Genomic DNA, 20939 nt, shown 5'->3' on the forward strand with positions numbered 1-20939 from the left:
AGAAAATCACATTCTATGATTTTTAAGTAATTCATTTGCATTTTATTGCATGACATAAGTATTTGATACATCAGAAAAGCAGAACTTAATATTTGGTACAGAAAACTTTGTTTGCAATTACAGAGATCATACGTTTCCTGTAGTTCTTGACCAGGTTTGCACACGCTGCAGCAGGGATTTTGGCCTTCTCCTCCATACAGACCTTCTCCAGATCCTTCAGGTTTCGGGGCTGTCGTTGGGCAATACGGACTTTCAGCTCCCTCCAAAGATTTTCTATTGGGTTCAGGTCTGGAGACTGGCTAGGCCACTCCAGGACCTTGAGATGCTTCTTATAATCTACCATATATTTTTCAGCTGTGATGCTTGACAAAAGTACTGAACCTTTCTATTCTCATAGCTTCGACAGATTGTAAATTTAAAGAAAAATGTTTTGCTAAAATCATTTTCTATATTATTGATTGATTGACTATGGCTTTTCAAATCACCCAGTATTGCTATCTGTAGCGTTAGTTCTAGGCAAATGTTGCAACTCTTCAGCCATTCCTGGACCTGTGACCAAAAACGAGCTACATATGGACAATACCAAAATAAATGATCTAATGACTCTACCTCCTCATAGCAAAATATGCAGAGCTGGGAAGATTGTATCCCCCATATATATAACATTATATTGGTTGTGTAGTAATTTAAATAGAAAAATTCAAAGTTTTGAATCCGGCGTTGTTTTGCGTATCAATTCATAAACCATGTGCCATGGAATGGGTACATCGAAGATCTCTTCCCAACTATTTTGCAGTTTATATGGCACACCTGTCAGTTTTTTGGTCCTTAAATGAAATTGGTATTTGTTTTTATTTATCACACTTTTCTTTAACCATTCATGTTCTTTAATATAGGGCCGACATACAAGTTCTTTACTTTTTTCCCCTTGCCTCTTCCATTTTTGTGGTAATGCTGCAATTAGTTGGTTGTAATTTTGGGAAGAGCAGACATTTCCATATGTCTGCGTTAGCTGCATGTGTGACATAACTCCACCAGTCCTATTTATGGTATCATTCACAAAAAGTATATATATATATTTTTTTTTTTTGAAAAATATGTTTTTTTTAATCAATTAGTATATTTGAGTTTAACCACAATATTTGTTGTATTATTTGTTCTGTCTTTTCTGGTGGATTAAACTGAAATTGCAACCAAACTTATCTTAAGCGTTAGAAAATAACGATATTTTGGAGATTATTCCTTTCAAACAACCGAAAGTGAGCAGGTGTAATCTGAATAAAGGAAAAAGGCCATTCTTGAACATAGGATGAGACATTCCTACCAATTTACTAGAGAACCAGTTTGGATTTAAGTAACCTTTTGTATGACTGATGCCTTTAGTAAGAGGTCTAATGCTTTAATATTTAATAATTTTTGCCCTCCAAATTCATATTCGTTATACACTGCTCAAAAAAATAAAGGGAACACTTAAACAACACAATGTAACTCCAAGTCAATCACACTTCTATGAAATCAAACTGTCCACTTAGGAAGCAACACTGATTGACAATAAATTTCACATGCTGTTGTGCAAATGGAATAGACAAAAGGTGGAAATTATAGGCAATTAGCAAGACACCCCCAAAAAAGGAGTGATTCTGCAGGTGGTGACCACAGACCACTTCTCAGTTCCTATGCTTCCTGGCTGATGTTTTGGTCACTTTTGAATGCTGCGGTGCTCTCACTCTAGTGGTAGCATGAGACGGAGTCTACAACCCACACAAGTGGCTCAGGTAGTGCAGTTCATCCAGGATGGCACATCAATGCGAGCTGTGGCAAAAAAAGTTTGCTGTGTCTGTCAGCGTAGTGTCCAGAGCATGGAGGCGGCTACCAGGAACAGGCCAGTACATCAGGAGACGTGGAGGAGGCCGTAGGAGGGCAACAACCCAGCAGCAGGACCGCTACCTCCGCCTTTGTGCAAGGAGGTACACTGCCAGAGCCCTGCAAAATGACCTCCAGCAGGCCACAAATGTGCATGTGTCAGCATATGGTCTCCACAAGGGGTCTGAGGATCTCATCTCGGTACCTAATGGCAGTCAGGCTACCTCTGGCGAGCACATGGAGGGCTGTGCGGCCCCACAAAAGAAATGCCACCCCACACCATGACTGACCCACCGCCAAACCGGTCATCTGGAGGATGTTGCAGGCAGCAGAACATTCTCCACGGCGTCTCCAGACTCTGTCACGTCTGTCACGTGCTCATGTGCTCAGTGTGAACCTGCTTTCATCTGTGAAGAGCACAGGGCGCCAGTGGCGAATTTGCCAATCTTGGTGTTCTCTGTGCAAATGCCAAACGTCCTGCACGGTGCTGGGCTGTAAGCACAACCCCCACCTGTGGACGTCGGGCCCTCATACCACCCTCATGGAGTCTGTTTCTGACCGGTTGAGCAGACACATGCACATTTGTGGCCTGCTGGAGGTCATTTTGCAGGGCTCTGGCAGTGCACCTCCTTGCACAAAGGCGGAGGTAGCGGTCCTGCTGCTGGGTTGTTGCCCTCCTACGGCCTCCCTCACGTCTCCTGATGTACTGGCCTGTCTCCTGTAGCGCTCCATGCTCTGGACACTACGCTGACAGACACAGCAAACCTTTTTGCCACAGCTCGCATTGATGTGCCATCCTGGATGAACTGCACTACCTGAGCCACTTGTGTGGGTTGTAGAATCCGTCTCATACTACCACTAGAGTGAGAGCACCGCCAGCATTCAAAAGTGACCAAAACATCAGCCAGGAAGCATAGGAACTGAGAAGTTGTCTGTGGTCACCACCTGCAGAATCACTCCTTTTTGGGGGTGTCTTGCTAATTGCCTATAATTTCCACCTTTTGTCTATTCCATTTGCACAACAGCATGTGAAATTTATTGTCAATCAGTGTTGCTTCCTAAGTGGACAGTTTGATTTCACAGAAGTGTGATTGACTTGGAGTTACATTGGTTGTTTAGGTGTTCCCTTTATTTTTTTGAGCAGTGTATAAATAGCCCCTTTTAATTTTGTCTGGCTTGCCATTCCAAATAAAATTGAATATTTTTTGTTCATATCATTTAAAAAGCAGGACACTAGGATAGGCAAAACCATAAGCAAATAGGTAAACTGTGATATGACTAAAGAGTTAATCAGGGTGATTTTTCCACAAATAGACAGGTATTTTCCTTTTGCTACCAACTTTCTATAAAAATTTATTGGAGTGAGATCATTTCTTTCTTTTGGGATTTGTATACTGAGTATGTCCACCACTCCGTCAGACCATTTAATGGTCAACACATGGTAATGTAAAATTAGCATTTTTTTGTGATCCAATATGTAATATAGTACACTTATCATAATTTGGTTTTAATCTAGCGAGGATAGCAAAAGTGTCTAGATCCCTATGAGGCTGTGGAGAGATTCTAATTGTGGTTTTAAAAGAAAACATGAATCATCAGCGTACAATGACAACCTCGTTTTTAAGCCACGGATTTCTAATCCCTTAATATTATTGTTTGATAACATTTTAACAGCTAACATTTCGATGGCAATAATAAATAGACATGCCGATAGTGGACAACCTTGTTTTACTCCTCTAGATAGTTTTAAAACTTTCTGAGATGTAGCCATTATTTATTATTTTACACCTAGGGTTACTATACATAACTTTAACCCATTTTATAAGAGATTCCCCAAAATTGAAATAGTCTAGGCATTTATATATAAACTCCAGTCGTACTTTATCAAAAGCCTTTTCAAAATCAGCTATGAAAACCAGGCCTGATGTCCCCGATATTTCAAAGTATTCTATTGTTTCCAGTACTTGTCTTATATTATCTCCAATGTATTGTCCATGTAAAACACCTGTCTGATTAGGATGAATAATATCTGACAATATTTGTTAAATTCTATGCGACAAGCATTTTGCTAGTTCTCCAATTTTTTAAATGGACTGGATCTTTATATATACCACTTGAGTCCTGTTTTAGTAATAATGATATCAGACCTTCTTGTTGCGTGTCTGATAATCTACCATTTATATTGGAGTGGTTAAAACATGCTAATAATGGTCCTCTGAGTATATATAAAAATGTTTTGTATACTTCCACTGGTATGCCACCCAGCCCTGGAGTTTTCCCAGCCAAGTCTTTAATTGCATCAAGAAGTTCCTCCTCTGTAATTTGGCCTTCACATGAGTCTTTCTGTACAGATGTTAATTTTACATTATTATTAGGGGAAAAAATCCATACAATTAGTTTCAGTTAGTGGAGAGGGAGGAGACTGAAACAAAAACATATTCTTAAAGTTTACTTCCTCTTTCAAAATATGTTCAATATCCTCGCCCACGTAGAAATTCTGTAAGAGTAATATATATGCCAATTATGTGATGATCCGACCGCATTCTGTCCCCTATCAACACTTTTTAAACTTTTGGTGCCAGAGAGAATGGCATAAGAAAGTAGTCAAGACGACTAGCTTGATTAAGCCTCCGCCATGTACATCTCACTAGGTCAGGGTATTTAAGTCTCCATATATCCACTAATTCCAATATATCCACGTCATTCATGATTTCCTTAAGTGCCTGAGGGTGATAGTTTGTAGTGTGATTTCCTTTCCGATCCATAGAGGTATTTAAGACCGTATGAAATTCTCCCACCATAATAATAGAGTCTAGTGTTGCTTGTAGTTGATAAATTCTTATATATATTTTCAAAGAAGCTTGGATCATCATTATTTGGACCGTATAGGTTAAAAAGCCATATCTGTTTATTGTCCAATAACATATTTAAAATAATCCATCTACCTTGATGATCTGTTTGTACAATTTGCACATTTAGATCGAAATTACTGTTAATTAAAACCATCACCCCTTTTGAATTTCTTTGCCCATGGGAGAAATATATTTCACCCCCCCAGTCCTTTTTCCACAAAACTTMATCTAAAATTGTTGAATGAGTTTCCTGTAAACAGTAGATATTATATTCCTTCTCTATTAGCCAGGTAAATACTGATCGTCTTATTATCTGCTAAGCCATCACAGTTGTAACTGGCTATACTTATTTCACCACTTACCATAATGAGACACAACTTTCAATTCTATTTATAAAAATATATGTTTGTAAACGTCACACGGTGTTTCTTGGTCGTCTTAAACAAATCTACTTTGAAACACATGGTGTTACAGACACCTGTACCATGTCAGATAGTTCAAATGTATTCACTTTTGAGTTTGCATCCCAATATTGCACTTCATATACATCACAGAAGACTGAAATATAACAAAACTGTTTCACATAGAAACAACGGATTTTCATCTGGTAAAAAAACAATTACATGTATTAATTATGAAAAATATTAATAACACTCCACCCGTGCGGCCATAGAGGGAGATTTGGTCATTTGACTGCAGGAAATGGCTACAGTCACAGTTAACCTTGTGTCGTCCGCTGAGCAGTATCCCCTACCACACATCAAAGACCCTTTTGCGGGTTTAGCCGGGGGTAAAAAATTCTGCAAAATCTGCCAAGCCTACTTTCAAATGGATGAAAAGTCAAAGGAGCTGACTGTTGTGAAACACAAGTGGCTCTTTAGGTACTGTCGTCTACTGTTTGGAACCACAAGTGGCTCTTTAGGTACTGTCGTCTACTGTTTGGAACCACAAGTGCTCTTTAGGACTGTCGTCTACTGTTTGGAACCAAGTGGCTCTTTAGGTACTGTCGTCTACTGTTTGGAACCACAAGTGGCTCTTTAGGTACTGTCGTCTACTGTTTGGAACCACAAGTGGCTCTTTAGGTACTGTCGTCTACTGTTTGGAACCACAAGTGTGCCAGCGCTCTTCCAGAGGGCGATGGACCAGATCTTGAGTGGATTGCCAGGAGTACAATACTACCTGGATGACATCCTCGTTACTGGAAAGGACGAAGAGGACCATCTCCACATTTTGGATGCGACCTTACAGAGATTGAAGGACTATGGACTGTGAGCTGACAAGGACAAAGGTGCATACTTCCAATCATTGGTTGAATACCTTGGACACGTCATCGACGCTACGGGCCTCCACAAGGCTCCGTTCAAGGTCAATGCTATCCTGGGCACCCCAGCTCCTCAGAACGTGAGGAAAACTACTTTCTCTGCTGGAGTTACTAAATTACTGTGGATGCTTTATCCCGAGCTTAGCTACGAAGCTGAAGCCGCTGCACCAGTTGCTTTGTTAGGATAAAACATGGAAATGGACAGAACAATGTGAGGAAGCATTCATGAAAACTAAGGGAACACTCCTGAAATCTGAGGCACACACTTTGACCCGTCATTGCCCTTCCAACTAGGTTGTGATGCTAGTCCGTATGGTGTTGCAGCAGTCGTGGCCCATAGCATGCCTTCAGGTGAAGGGAAGCTGATCGCTTTCGCGTCAAGGACATTGAAAGTAACTACGCACCAATAGAGCGAGAAGGCCGAGGCATAGATTCTGGTGCAACCAGTCAGGATGCTCTCAATGGTACAGCTGTAGAACCGTTTGAGGATCTGAGGACCCATGCCAAATCTTTTCAGTCTCCTGAGGGGGAATAGGTTTTGTCGTGCCCGCTTCACTACTGTCATGGTGTGCTTGGACCATGTTAGTTTGTTGGTGATGTGGACACCAAGGAACTTGAAGCTCTCAACATGCTCCACTGCAGCCCCGATGAGAATGGGGGTGTGCTCGGTCCTCTTTTTCCTGTAGTCCACAATCATCTCCTTTGTCTTGATCACGTTGAGGGAGAGGTTGTTGTCCTGGCACCACACAGCCAGGTCTCTGACCTCCTCCCTATAGGCTGTCTCGTTGTTGTCGGTGATCAGGCCTACCACTGTTGTGTCATCAGCAAATTTAATGATGGTATTGGAGTCGTGCCTGGCCATGCAGTCATGAGTGAACAGGGAGTACAGGAGGGGGCTGAACATGCACCCCTGAGGGGCCCCTGTGTTGAGKATCAGCGTGGCGGATGTGTTGTTACCTACCCTTACCACCTGGGGRCGGCCCGTCAGGAAGTCCAGGATCCAGTTGCAGAGGGAGGTGTTTAGTCCCAGGGTCCTTACCTTATTGTTGAGCTTTGAGGGCACTATGGTGTTGAACGCTGAGCTGTAATCAATGAATAGTATTCTCACATAGGTGTTCCTTTTGTCCAGGTGGGAAAGGGCAGTGTGGAGTGCAATAGAGACTGCATCATCTGTGGATCTGTTGTGGCGGTATGCAAATTGGAGTGGGTTCAGACTGCAGAAGGACTGTTCATAATGGGGACAATTCCTGTAAGAGGGGAGGAGATGTTGTATATGAAGGTTGTACCTTCCGTACTGCCGTACTTACCTTAGTTGTATGCGCAAAGCATCATGGGTGTTGAATGTTGTGGATGAGCGCGTTCAGATAAATGGTTGAACTGATCAGTGGTGGAAAAAGTACTTAATTGTCATACTTTAGTAAAAGTAAAGATACTTAAATAGAAAATGACTTCATTGAAAGTGAAAGTCACTGAGTAAAATACTACTTGAGTAGAAGTATTTGGTTTTAAATGTACTTAAGTACCGTGGTGGAAAAAGTACTTGAGTTAAAGTAAATACGTCAAATTCCTTATAATCTTGCGTCTGCGGACAGCCAGGGGCACACTGCAACACTCAGACATAATTTACAAACCTAGTATTTGTGTTTAGTGAGTCCGCCAGATCAGAGGCAGTGGGGATGTCAACGTGTTATATTGATAGGTGCGTGAATTGAATCATATTGCTGTCCTGCCTGAGCAATCGAAATGTAGCTAGTACTTCTGGGTGTCAAGGAAAATGTACGGGAGTAAAAAGTACATATGTTCTTTAGGAATGTAGTGGAGTAAAAGTAGTCAAATATAAATAGTAAAGTAAAGTAGAGACACCCCAAAGAAATGACATAAGTATTTTTACCTACTTTATACCACTGGAGCTGTTCCCCTCCTCCCGTTTCATCATTATTGAATTGTTATAAAGATGTGGCTATGAAGCAAGACATAACAGAAAGTGTTAATCACATTGCCAAAGCAAACATAAAGAAACATATCAAATCTCTCTCTCCATCACAGGAAGCTGTACAAGGCGGAGAAGTTGCCCTCCCACTCCTTTGAGATTGACCATGAGGACGCGGACAAGGATGAGGTCAGGCCTGTTTCATGGATTCTATTCCCTTTAAAAGTGCACTACTTTTGACCAGGACCCATATGGCTCTGGTCAATAGTAGTGTACTATGTAGGGAATAGGGTGCCGTTTGGGACGTAGCCTGAGTATGATGAATAGTCAGAGGCCATTGATTAGCCCTACTGTTAAACTGTCATAATGCACGTCTGCTCACATATTTCTACTCTGTTGTTTTTGGTCGAGGGCCATTGAATACAAGCTTAATTCAATTGAGTTCAACTGAGAAAGAATCAATGACTCTCCAAAAACAGTATCCTCTAAGGCTCATCCAGGTCACGGCTCTGTTACTGCAGGTGTATGTTCATGACAAATCAGGCATCATAGAATGAAACAGAACAARGTAGCACATTGTATCTCAATGGCAGACATATTTAGACCTTGGTTATTGAGACATGGCTTAGTTCCAAATGGCACTCTATTTCCTTTGTAGTGCACTACTTTTGAGTTATATTCCCTAAATGTAGTGCATTTTAGAGGGAATAGGTTGCCATTTGGGACGTACCCATCGAGCCTGATTTAAAGATGTCCGTTTTGGTTTTTGCAGGACACAACGTCTTTGTCCTCTTCTAAAGGAGGGGGAGGCGGAGGAGGAGGAGGGATTGGTGTGTTCCGATCGGGGTGGCTCTATAAAGGGAACTTCAATAGCACTGTCAACAACAGCATCACTGTTCGGGTGAGGAAGTGTGCCACAGACTCCCCCATAATCCCCTACTCTTTCTCTCTCTCTCCAATTCCAAGGGCTTTATTGGCATGGGAAACATATGTTTACATTGCCAAAGCAAGTGAAATAGATAATGAACAAATGTGAAATAAAAAATCAAAAATGAACAGTAAACATTACACTAACAAATGTTTCAGAGGAATAGAGACATGTCAAATGTCATATTATGGCTATGTACAGTGTTATAACGGTGTGCAAAAAGTTAAAGTGTGAAAATGAATAAACATAAATATGTATTTACAGTGGTGTTTGTTCTTCACTGGTTGCCCTTTTCTTGTGGCAACAGGTCACACATCTTGCTGCTGTGATGGCACACTGTGGTATTTCACCCAGTAGATATGGGAGTTTATTAAAATTGGATTTGTTTTCAAATTCTTTGGGTCTGTCTCTCGCGCTCTCTCTTTAATGCCTGTTTGCCTCTCTCTACCTCTCTCTCTCTCACTCTCTTTCTGATGTCTGTATTCCTATCTTTTTTACGTTTCTTCCCCTCTCTCCACAATATTTTTTTACCTTGCGTCGTAGTGCTGTTTTCTACTACATTCCTTACTTCTCTCTCACACACACACACATTTCTTGACTCTCTGTCTTCTCTCTATCATCTCACTCTTTTCCTGGTCTCCCTCCCAGCCTTTCCCTCCCATCCTGTCTTCTAACAATGCAGACTCTTAGTCAGACCGGCCCTGTAGGGTCCTGGCTCTCTTTAAGTTATGGCCTGTCTCTTCTACGGAGACCTTGTGTTAATGTAGAGCACCACTGGCCCAGGCCGCTACCAATTTGCTGTCACACAGGTCACATAGTCAGGGCTGCGTCCCAAATTACATCCTTTTCCCTATGTAGAGCACTACTTTTGCACTACTTTTCCCCCTATATAGTGCACTAGTACTTACCTTTATACAGAGCCCTACCTATAGGGCCCTGGTCAAAAGAAGTGCAATTTATAGGGAATAGGGTGCCATCACGTAGTGTAGTGACACGTTCAGTGATGAACGGAGGGTGTTATTGTCCGGGTTAGGGTGACTACGTCTTCATTGCCTGTAATTGATTTTGATGGGGTTGTATTTTTATCTTGACGTCCCTGTAGTCGTTCAAGAGGAGGTACTTCCAGCTGACGCAGCTGACTGATAACTCCTACATCATGAACTTTTACAAAGATGAGAAGATCTCCAAAGAGCCCAAGGGCTGCATCTTCCTGGACTCGTGTACCGGTGTGGTTCAGGTGAGTAGAGGATGATGGAGTACCAATGTACTGTGAAATGTGTTTTACACTCAAGCATGCATACAGACATCAGTGCGCATGCACAAATACACACACACACACACACACACACACACACACACACATACACACACCACACATATAGATACACACACTTGCTGATGTACAGCTGTAAAACGCCACTGGCACACATCAAAACCAGTTGCCGATAGACTATCCGATTGAGGAGCTCGGAGTGTTGAAACTTTCCCTGGCTAAGACTCTTGAGAGGAAATACACTGAACAAAAATATAAACACAACATAAAAAGAGTTGGTCCCATCTTTCATGAGCTGAAATTTWAAAAAAATCCCAGCACAAAAAGCTTATTTCTCTCAAATGTCGTGCACAAATTTGTTTACATCCCTGTTAGTGAGCATTTCTCCTTTGCCAAGATACGATATGGTACGATACGATAGGAGATTTCACAGACGCAAACAGTTCACTAGTGCACTACTCAAATGCACAGAATTCACAAATTTACTGACTAGTCTCAGAGTTCTGTGCACACTAACACTAACGAAAACACCCCCTCTAGAACAACCGTCTGAGGAAGCACGCCTTTGAGCTGAAGATGAACGAGGTGACGTACTTCGTGCTGGCGGCGGAGAGCGAGCAGGACATGGAGGAGTGGATCAGTACCTTGACCCGGATCCTCCAGATCAGCCCCCACGACGGGCCCGCCCCGCTGACGCAGCTGGACCGCAAGAGTGTAGACCTTACCGACACACGGCAGGGTGAGCACTCTGGACCTTTTGTACAGATTCAGGATCAGCTTCCCCTCCCCCAATCCTAACCRTAACCATTAGTGGGGAAAATGCTAAACTCACCCAAGATCAGCGTCTAGAGGCAACTTCACCCTACTCCGGACCTGGTTCCTGTTCATTAGAGCACAGTGTCTTGTTGGACCAGCCCAGATCGTACCTCACTGCATTTTGAATCATTTTTTAATTTCGTGTGCCTACTGAACACGAACCTGATGATCATAAGAGACACACACATCCRAATGTGGCCCGAAAACAACATCTTAATGAAGATGTTCTCCCAAAAGGGATTTTTAATGTAGTATCACTGAGTTTCCTTACAAATAACTTATGGGAGCAGCAAATGCTGAGTCTTAAGTTTTATCTTAGATCTTTGACACCTACCATAGCCCCCGAGCGGGAGAGGAAAGAGTAGGAGAGCTTAGAATAGAGATTCAAATGTGCCCACCAGAACCCTAGCCTGGTTCCAGATCTGTTTGTGCTGTCTAGCCAACATCTTATGTATTCGGGATGACAACAACCAATAGGAGTTGGCAAGACAGCACAAACAGACCTGGGACCAGGCTACCAGAACCCTAGGGTTGATTACAGAACCATAACAATGAAATAACATCATACTTAACGAAGTGGCAGAGCACATTTGCTGTAATCGTAGTCTGGTATTCATAATGGTTGTAGGATATTCTGCCATGGCTAATGGGAGACTTAATGTGCGATGACTTGATCCTCATTGTCAGTGTTCCAGCAGGAAATTAGACCGTGCAGGAAATTAGACCGGACACAAGGCAAAACACTCCACCTTGGTTTTTAGAGATCAAACGTAGTAAAAAAGCCTCCGTGTGGAATATAACCAAACAAATTGCACACACCACCCTGGACCGTGGAGAATTGCGGTTGTAAAAATGACTACGAACGCTGTGAGCTCACCATAGTCATCATGGTTCTGTGTTGCTGTACTAACATGGTGCTAAATCAAGTGCGTGTACGAACTGACCTGACCCTTATTAGCCATTAACTGCCATATAATATCACCTGAGGCTACGCATTCGTGGTTATACAGGGAGTACAGAAGGGGACTGAGTACGCAGCCTTGTTGGTCCCCTGTGTTGAGGATCAGTGTGGACGAGGTAGGGGTTTGAACCAAAATAATTTTCTAATCGTTTCGTTCTGAATAGAATCGCACTTTTTTTCATTCCGTTCCACTGTTCCAACCAGAAAAATAAAGTTCTGAAACGGTTTCAACCCCAAAAAAGTAACAGTTTATATCGTTCCTTTCTGTTCCTTTTATTGTGAAATCTACCGTTTTTTACATTTAGCTCATGAAATTACTTCGCCAATCAGTACGGATAGAGCAGGCAAGCTAGTTGTTTACATTGGTGACGGACAGACAAGTGTAGCCTATGGCGCAAGATGTAACTGAAATTTTACGGGTGGGGAGAGAGAGAAAGACGGTTGAGGAGCAGGCTTGAAGCCCTAGGCATCTTGTTATGACATGCATTATCTGAATTAGGTCCACAGAATTATACCTAGGAGGAGTGGCTAGCTAACAAGCTTGAGCTAGCTAACAAGCTTGAGCTATCAAGCTAACAAGCTTGTGTGTGTAGAGCGGCACCAGAATTAAAATCCCATCTTACCTTTTTGTAGGTAATACGTCCAACGATAAACATGATAACTGTATGGCCCAGTACATCACCGGGGCCAAGCTTCCTGCCATCCAGGACCTCTATACCAGGCGTTGTCAGAGGAAGGCCCTAGTCATAGACTATTCTCTATGCTACCGCACGGGAAGCGGTACCGGAGCGACAAGTCTAGGTCCAAGAGGCTTCTAAACAGCTTCTACCCCCAAGCCATAAGACTCCTGAACATTTAATCAAATGGCTACACAGACTATTTACATTGACCCCACACCCCCTCTTCTACGCTGCTGCTACTCTCTGTTATTATCTATGCATAGTCAATTTAATAACTCTACCTACATGTACATATTACCTCAATTACCTCGACACCGGTGCCCCCGCACATTGACTCTGTACCGGTACCCCCTGTATATAGCCTAAAGTAGCCTAAACACGCACACACACTGGCAAAGACTTTCAGCTTGCAGGCAGATGCTGGAATAAGTTTCTGAGTGACAGAGTGAGGGTTTTGCATATGCGCTTTAGTTTTTTTTGTAGGACTAGATAAAAATACCTGCAACGTTAAAATAAAGTTATTAACTGGTTTCCGTGCTTTTAAAATAACGATTCTGTTCCTTGAAAAAGGTTGTTCTTTTCCGGTTTTCGGTTCTGTTCCCTGAACCGGTTCCAATCCATTTGCATAGGGAGGAGTTCAGTCCCAGGGCTGTGAGCTTAGAGGGCACTATGGTATTGAAGGCTGAGCTGTAGTCGAACAACAGCATCCTCACATTCCTCTTGTCCAGATGGGTGAGGGCAGTGCAATGGCGATTCGCGTCGTCCGTGGATCTTTTTGGGGTGGTAAGCGAATTGGAGAAGGTGGGGTGTGTCGGGAAGGGAGGAGGTGATGTGGTCTTTTTCTAGCCTCTCGAGGGCACTTTATGATGACGGAAGTGAGTGCTATGGGTTGGTAATCATTCAGTTCAGTTACTTTCCCTTTCTTGGGCACAGGGATGATAGTGGACATCTTGAATCAGGTGGGGATAACGGCCTGAGCTAGAGAGAGATCGAAAATGTCCGAAAACACAACAGCTAGCTGGTCTGCACATTCTCTGAGGGCGCGGCTAGGGATGCCGTCTGGCAGCCTTGTGAGGGTTAACATGTTTGAATGACTTGCACACGTCCTCCTTGGAGACCGTAAGCACGTAGCCCTCGTTGTCCTCAGGAGCTCTCCTCGGCAGCTCAGAGTTGTTTTGCACGAAGCATGAGATAAAGGTAGCTCATCCAGTAGGGCGGCGTTGGTGTCCGTGACGTGACTGGCTTTCTTTTTGTCATCCGTGATCGTTAGAAACCCCTGCCACATATGCCTAGTATCCGACCCGCTGAATTGCTCTTCCACTTTGTCCCTATACTTGTCTTTCGCCATCCCGATCGATCTTCGTAGGTCGTATTTGTTCTGGTTAACCATGCAATGAGAGGAGAGGAGCAGCATCAGCAGACCAGATCAGTAGACCCCAGAGCACTAATACACATTCTGGCCTCTGCACTAGTTCTTCTCTCTCTCTCTCTCTCTCTCTCTCTCTTCTCTCTCTTCCTCTCTCTCTCTCTCGCTCTCTCTCTCTCACTCTGTCCTCTCTCTCTCTCTCTCTCTCGTCTCTCTCTCTCTCTCTCTCTCTCTCTCTCTCTCTCTCTCTCTCTCTCTCTCTCTCTCTCTCTCTCTCTCTCTCCTCTCTCTCTCTCTCTCTCTCTCTCTCTCTCTCTCTCTCTCTCTCTCTCTTCCCTTCTCTCTCTCTCTCTCTCTCTCTCTCTCTCTCTCTCTCTCTCTCTCTCTCTCCCCCCCCTCTCTCTCTCTCTCTCTCTCTCTCTCTCTCTCTCTCTCTCCTCTCTCTCTCTCTCTCTCTCTCTCTATATTCCCCCTCTTTCAACTCCCTCCCTCTCTCCCATCCGCTCTCCCTCCCTCCCACCCGCTCTCCCTCCTCCCTTTCTCCCCCACCCGCTCTCTCACGTTCTCTGTGAAAGAATACAGCTGTCTATTTCCATCCCTCTCTTTGTGTGGGGCCTCTTTTACAGTACCACATAAAAGGTTGACCTACACTGGCTGAATGGATGGATGGCAGTGAAAGGATAAACACATACAGTAAGCTCAATTAGAGGCCAGGAAAAGCCGGTGTGAGAGAGAGAGAAAGCGCTCCCCTACTCCCCCTCTCCTCCCCACCTCTACCCCACTCAGAACACACTCAGGTATGGCTGCTTCCATGACAACCAGCCTTGCAGTCTCCCTCTCATACTATAGCCGTCACTGAAGACCAGAGGAATAAGCCAATACTAAAAACAGGACTGGTAGAACATGAATTTCACCGGAGATATTGACTGTAACTGTCTGTCTCTTTCCCACCAGACGTGTGTGATCTGTCTATAAGCGACGTGTGTTTACCTGAGAATGAAGAGACGACAGAGAGCGGCATCAACCCTGAGCTGGCTAAGGTGGGTGTGTGAGATGTAGTTTGCTCTACTATTACCCATAAAAAATGATCAGTGCTTTTACTTGTATTGTGCTCATTTAATGCATATTCTGTATTTTATTTGTGGGATATCTTCTCTCTTTCTCTCTCTCAGTATATCTCTGAAACTGAGGAGTTGGTCCGATCGGCCAGACGAGAAGAGAGGCTCAACCTGTTCTCCCTGGACCCTGACTCCCGGTAGGTCCCCTGTAGGGTTAATATACTGATACCCATGTAGGTCCCCTGTAGGGTTTAACAACACCCTGATACCCCTGTAGGGTTTAACACACCCTGATACCCCTGTAAGTCCCCTGTAGGGGTTAACACACCCTGATACCATGTAGGTCCCCTGTAGGGGTAACACACCTGATCCCCTGTAGGCCCCTGTAGGTTTAACACACCCTGATACCCTGAAGTCCCTGTAGGGGTTAACACACCCTGATCACCCATGTAGGTCCCCTGTAGGGGTTAACACACCCTGATACCCATGTAGGTCCCCTGTAGGGGTTAACACACTCTGATACCCATGTAGGTCCCCTGTAGGGGTTAACACACCCTGATACCCATGTAGGTCCCCTGTAGGGGTTAACATACCCTGACACCCATGTAGGTCCCTGTAGGGGTAACACACACTGCTACCCCTGTAAGTCCCCTGTAGGGGTTAACACACCCTGACACCCATGTAGGTCCCCTGTAATGGTTACCACACCCTAATCCCATGTAGGTCCCCTGTAGGGGTTAACACACCCTGATACCCATGTAGGTCCCCTGTAGGGGTTAACACACCCTTGATCCCATGTAGTCCCCTGTAGGGGTTAACATACCCTGACACCCATGTAGGTCCCCTGTAGGGGTTAACACACACTGCTACCCTGTAAGTCCCCTGTAGGGGTTAACACACCCTGACACCCATGTAGGTCCCCTGTAATGGTTAAACACACCCTAATACCCATGTAGGTCCCCTGTAGGGGTTAACACACCCTGATACCCATGTAGGTCCCCTGTAGGGGTTAACACACCCTGATACCCATGTAGGTCCCCTGTAGGGGTAACACACCCTGAACCATGTAGGTCCCCTGTAGGGTTAACACACCCTGATACCCATGTAGGTCCCCTGTAGGGTTAACACACCCTGATACCCATGTAGGTCCCCTGTAGGGGTTAACACACCCTGACACCCATGTAGGTCCCCTGTAAGGGCTAACACACCCTGACACCCATGTAGGTCCCCTGTAGGGTTAACACACCCTGACACCCATGTAGGTCCCCTGTAGGGGTTAACACACCCTGATAAACCATGTAGGTCCCCCTGTAGGGGTTAACACACCCTGATACCCATGTAGGTCCCCTGTAGGGGTTAACACACCCTGATACCCATGTAGGTCCCCTGTAAGGTTAACACACCCTGATACCCATGTAGGTTCCCCTGTAGGGGTTAACACACCCTGATACCCCTGTAAGTCCCCTGTAGGGTTAACATACGCTGACACCATGTAGGTCCCCGTAGGGATACCACACCCTAATACCATGTAAGGTCCCCTGTAGGGGTTAACACACCCTGACACCCATGTAGGTCCCCTGTAGGGGTTAACACACCCTACAATACCCATGTAGGTCCCCTGTAGGGGTAACACACCCTGAATACCATGTAGGTCCCCTGTAGGGGTTAACACACCCTGACCCATGTAGGTCCCCTGTATGGTTAACACACCCTGAATACCCATGTAGGTCCCCTGTAGGGGTTAACACACCCTGATACCCATGTAGGTCCCCTGTAGGGTTAACACACCCTGATACACATGTAGGTCCCCTGTAGGGGTTTAACACACCCTGACACCCATGTAGGTTCCCTGTAGGGGTTAACACACCCTGATACCATGTAGGTCCCCTGTAGGGGTTAACACACCCTGATACCCATGTAGGTCCCCTGTAGGGGTTAACACACCCTGACACCCATGAGGTCCCCTGTAAGGGCTAACACACCCTGACACCCATGTAGGCCCCTGTAGGGGTTAAACACACCCTGACCCACCCATGTAAGTCCCTGTAGGGGTTAACACACCCTGATCACCATGTAGGTCCCCTGTAGGGGTTAACACACCCTGATACCCATGTAGGTCCCCTGTAGGGGTTAACACACCCTGACACCCATGTAGGTCCCCTGTAGGGTTAACACACCCTAATACCCATGTAGGTCCCCTGTAGGGGTTAACACACCCTACACCCATGTAGGTCCCCTGTAGGGTTAACACACCCTGATACCCATGTAGGTCCCTGTAGGGGTTACACACCCTAATACCCATGTAGGTCCCTGTAGGGGTTAAGCACACCTGACACCCATGTAGGTCCCCTGTAGGGGTTAACACACCCTGATACCCATGTAGGTCCCCTGTAGGGGTTAACACACCTTGTGCAGAACAGTTCTACTGCACAGTTCACCTGTTAATTAAGTACTGTTAGGTAAGGGATGGGCATCTCTGTCCCAGGAGGGCCTCTGTGTCTTTAGGCTTCTGGTCCAGACCAGTGCTTACACATCACATTCAACTTCAGCCCACCGATAGATAGTCCAATTGTGTGCCCCTCTGATGTTGTCTGGTTGTGTGTCAGGTGTTGAGGAGTCCGCGGGGCGAGCACCCTAGAGGTGAAGGCCACCCAGTCCGTCCCTTCGAGGAGAAGCTGGGGAGGAGGCTGATGATCACCTGTCGATCCCTCAACCTGACGCTGCAGGGCTGCATCAATGAGACCGAGACTGGTCCGGTCACCAACGTAAGACCCCCTTAAAGCAACAAGTACAAACACACTCGCACAGTGCTAAATTAGGCTTTACGGTGCTCATCACGTGTAACGTATTCCCATCAGATTGAGCCCTTCTTTGTGACTTTGGCCCTGCTGGATGTGCGGGAGGGGAGGAAGGTGTCGGCCGACTTCCATGTTGACCTGAACCACGAGACGGTGCGTCAGATGCTGGGTGGGGCTGGGTCGGGAGGGCCCGGGGCGGGGCAGGAGAATGGACTGAGCTCCCCTGCAGAGAAGAGACCTGGAGACTGTCACCTCAGCCTGGACCTGGACGACTGGCTCCGCTTCCCCAAACAGGTAGGCTACAGCAACGCTCCGGAGGAAGTTTCCCCAAGGGGCAGATCTAGGATCAGTTCCCCTCCCCTGATCTTAACCTTGACCATTAGTGGGGAACATGTAGAACTGACTCAAGATCAGTCATAGAAGTTGAATCAGCCAAGTGTACCCATGCATCCGTTTTACTCATTCTATTTCTATTGGGTACAGAAACACAGAGGGGTGGGGCAGAACTGGGAATGTCATAGGGAGAAGTGTCAAAAGAGAGATGGCATACTTACTCCTTTCCTGTGTGTGTGTGTGTGTGTGTGTGTGCGCGCGTGTGTGTGTGTGCAGGCCATCTTCTCAGTGACGAATCCCCACACGGACATTGTTCTCTTGGTGAGGGTGGAGAAGGTGCTGATGGGAAATATTGCCGCGGGAACAGAGCCGTACATCAAAAACACAGACTCGAGCAAGGTGACGCAACTCTACAACACCGTTAAATTCACTCTAACTACCACCCCTCATCTTATAGCATGAAACTGTATGGTTTCCCTTTATAGCCTATTACCTATGGATAGGGTTGCAAAATTCTGGCAACTTTCCCAAAATTTCCAGGTTTTCCAGAAATGCATGTGAACTCAGCAAAAAAAGAAACGTCCCTTTTTCAGGACCCTGTCTTTCAAAGATAATTCGTAAAAATCCAAATAACTTCACAGATCTTCATTGTAAAGGATTTAAACACTGTTTCCCATGCTTGTTCAATGAACCATAAACAATTAATGAACATGCACCTGTGGAACGGTCGTTAAGACACTATCAGCTTACAGATGGTAGGCAATTAAGGTCACAGTTATGAAAACTTAGGACACTAAAGAGACCTTTCTACTGACTCTGAAAAACACCAAAAGAAAGATGCCCAGGGTACCTGCTCATCTGCGTGAACGTGCCTTAGGCATGCTGCAAGGAGGCACGAGGACTGCAGATGTGGCCAGGGTAATAAATTGCAATGTCCGTACTGTGAGACGCCGAAGACAGCGCTACACGGAGAAAGGACAGACAGCCGATCGTCCTTGTAGTGGCAGGTCACGGTGTAATAACACCTGCACAGGATCAGTACATCCGAACATCACACCTGCGGGACAGGTACAGGATGGCAACAACAACTGCCCGAGTTATACCAGGAATGCACAATCCCTCCATCAGTGCTCAGWCTGTCCGCAATAGGCTAAGAGAGGCTGGACTGAGGGCTTGTAGGCCTGTTGTAAGGCAGAACCTCACCAGACATCACCGGCAACAATGTCGCCTATGGGCAGAAACCCACCGTCGCTGGACCAGACAGGACTTGCAAAAAGTGCTCTACACGGTTTTGACTCACCAGGGGTGATGGTCGGATTTGCGTTAATCATTGAAAGAATGAGCGTTACACCGAGGCCTGTACTCTGGAGCGGGATCGATTTGGAGGTGGAGGGTCCGTCATGGTCTGGGGCGGTGTGTCACAGCATCATCGGACTGAGCTTGTTGTCATTGTCAGGCAAATTCAACGCTGTGCGTTACAGGGAAGACATCCTGCTCCCTCATGTGGTGCCCTTCCTGCAGGCTCATCCTGACATGACCCTCCAGTATGACAATGCCACCAGCCATAATGCTCGTTGTGTGTGGGATTTCCTGCAAGACAGGAATGTCAGTGTTCTGCCATGGCCAGCAAAGAGCCCGAATTTCAATCCCATTGAACACGTCTGGGACCTGTTGGATTGGAGGGTGAGGGCTAGGGCCGTTCCCACCAGAAATGTCCGGGAACTTGCAGGTGCCTTGGTGGAAGAGTGGGGTAACATCTCACAGCAAGAACTGGCAAATCTGGTGCAGTCCATGAGGAGGAGATGCACTGCAGTACTTAATGCAGCTGGTGGCCACACCAGATACTGACTGTTACTTTTGATTTTTACCCTCTCCTTTGTTCAGGGACACATTATTTAATTTCTGTTAGTCACATATCTGTGGAACTTGTTCAGTTTTTGTCTCAGTTGTTGAATCTTGGTATGTTCATACAAATATTTACACGTTAAGTTTGCTGAAAATTTACGCAGTTGACAGTGAGATGACGTTTCTTTTTTTGCTGAGTTTATTTATTTAATTGAAGTTTTGTAGGATGAAATATCTTGAGATGCACCATCTCATTTTCAATTTATTTATATGTAAATGCATTTTTGGGGGGGGCACTTGAGATATATATATATATAATAATAATAATTAAAAACAAAAACTTACATTAACAGCGATTTTTTTTTTTAACTACTTATAGACTTAAAACTAATAAAAACTACAAATCCAATTTGTGAATCCTCCAACCAGGAAGACTTATGTCTCTGAAAATCTATGTCGCGTAAGTGGACGGGAGTCAATGTGTAGAACAATGTACAGTAAAACACAGCTTGTTTTTCCCAAGCCCTTAGTAGTAAAACAGCGGTATGCACATCCTTTACAGGGTCTTTCCAGTGAGATTTCATGTCAAGCTCTATTTAAATGTCCCTTAATCACACAGGGAAGTCATTTCTCCTCATACTGTAGATATTTTTTGTCCAAGATGCCCCCACAGAATTCAGAGTGGGATTCTGAAATCCTGGCTACTCAAGTTGAGTAGATGAGCAGACGGGGAGCGCTGCGCCTCCTGCCAGGTTCCTGACACCCCTGTTGATTTAGATTTATCTTACGTCAAGGATCATTTATTTGTGTGTTTTCTGAAACCCGCCGGCAGACTTAAAAAATATCAACTATGCGGCCCCTTTTATAAGTAATGTTTCCTTCTCTGTCTCTCTCTGCCCCCCCCCTCTCTCTCCC

The 20939-nt window shown here is 45.0% G+C and overlaps 1 pseudogene; it reads left to right on the plus strand.

Moving 5' to 3' along the window:
• The window catches only part of LOC111957373 (dedicator of cytokinesis protein 10-like), a 130436-nt pseudogene that overhangs the window by 37116 nt on the left and 72381 nt on the right, over positions 1-20939 (plus strand).

Source organism: Salvelinus sp. IW2-2015, linkage group LG4p (assembly GCF_002910315.2).
Source record: "Salvelinus sp. IW2-2015 linkage group LG4p, ASM291031v2, whole genome shotgun sequence".
NCBI lineage: Eukaryota > Metazoa > Chordata > Actinopteri > Salmoniformes > Salmonidae > Salvelinus > Salvelinus sp. IW2-2015.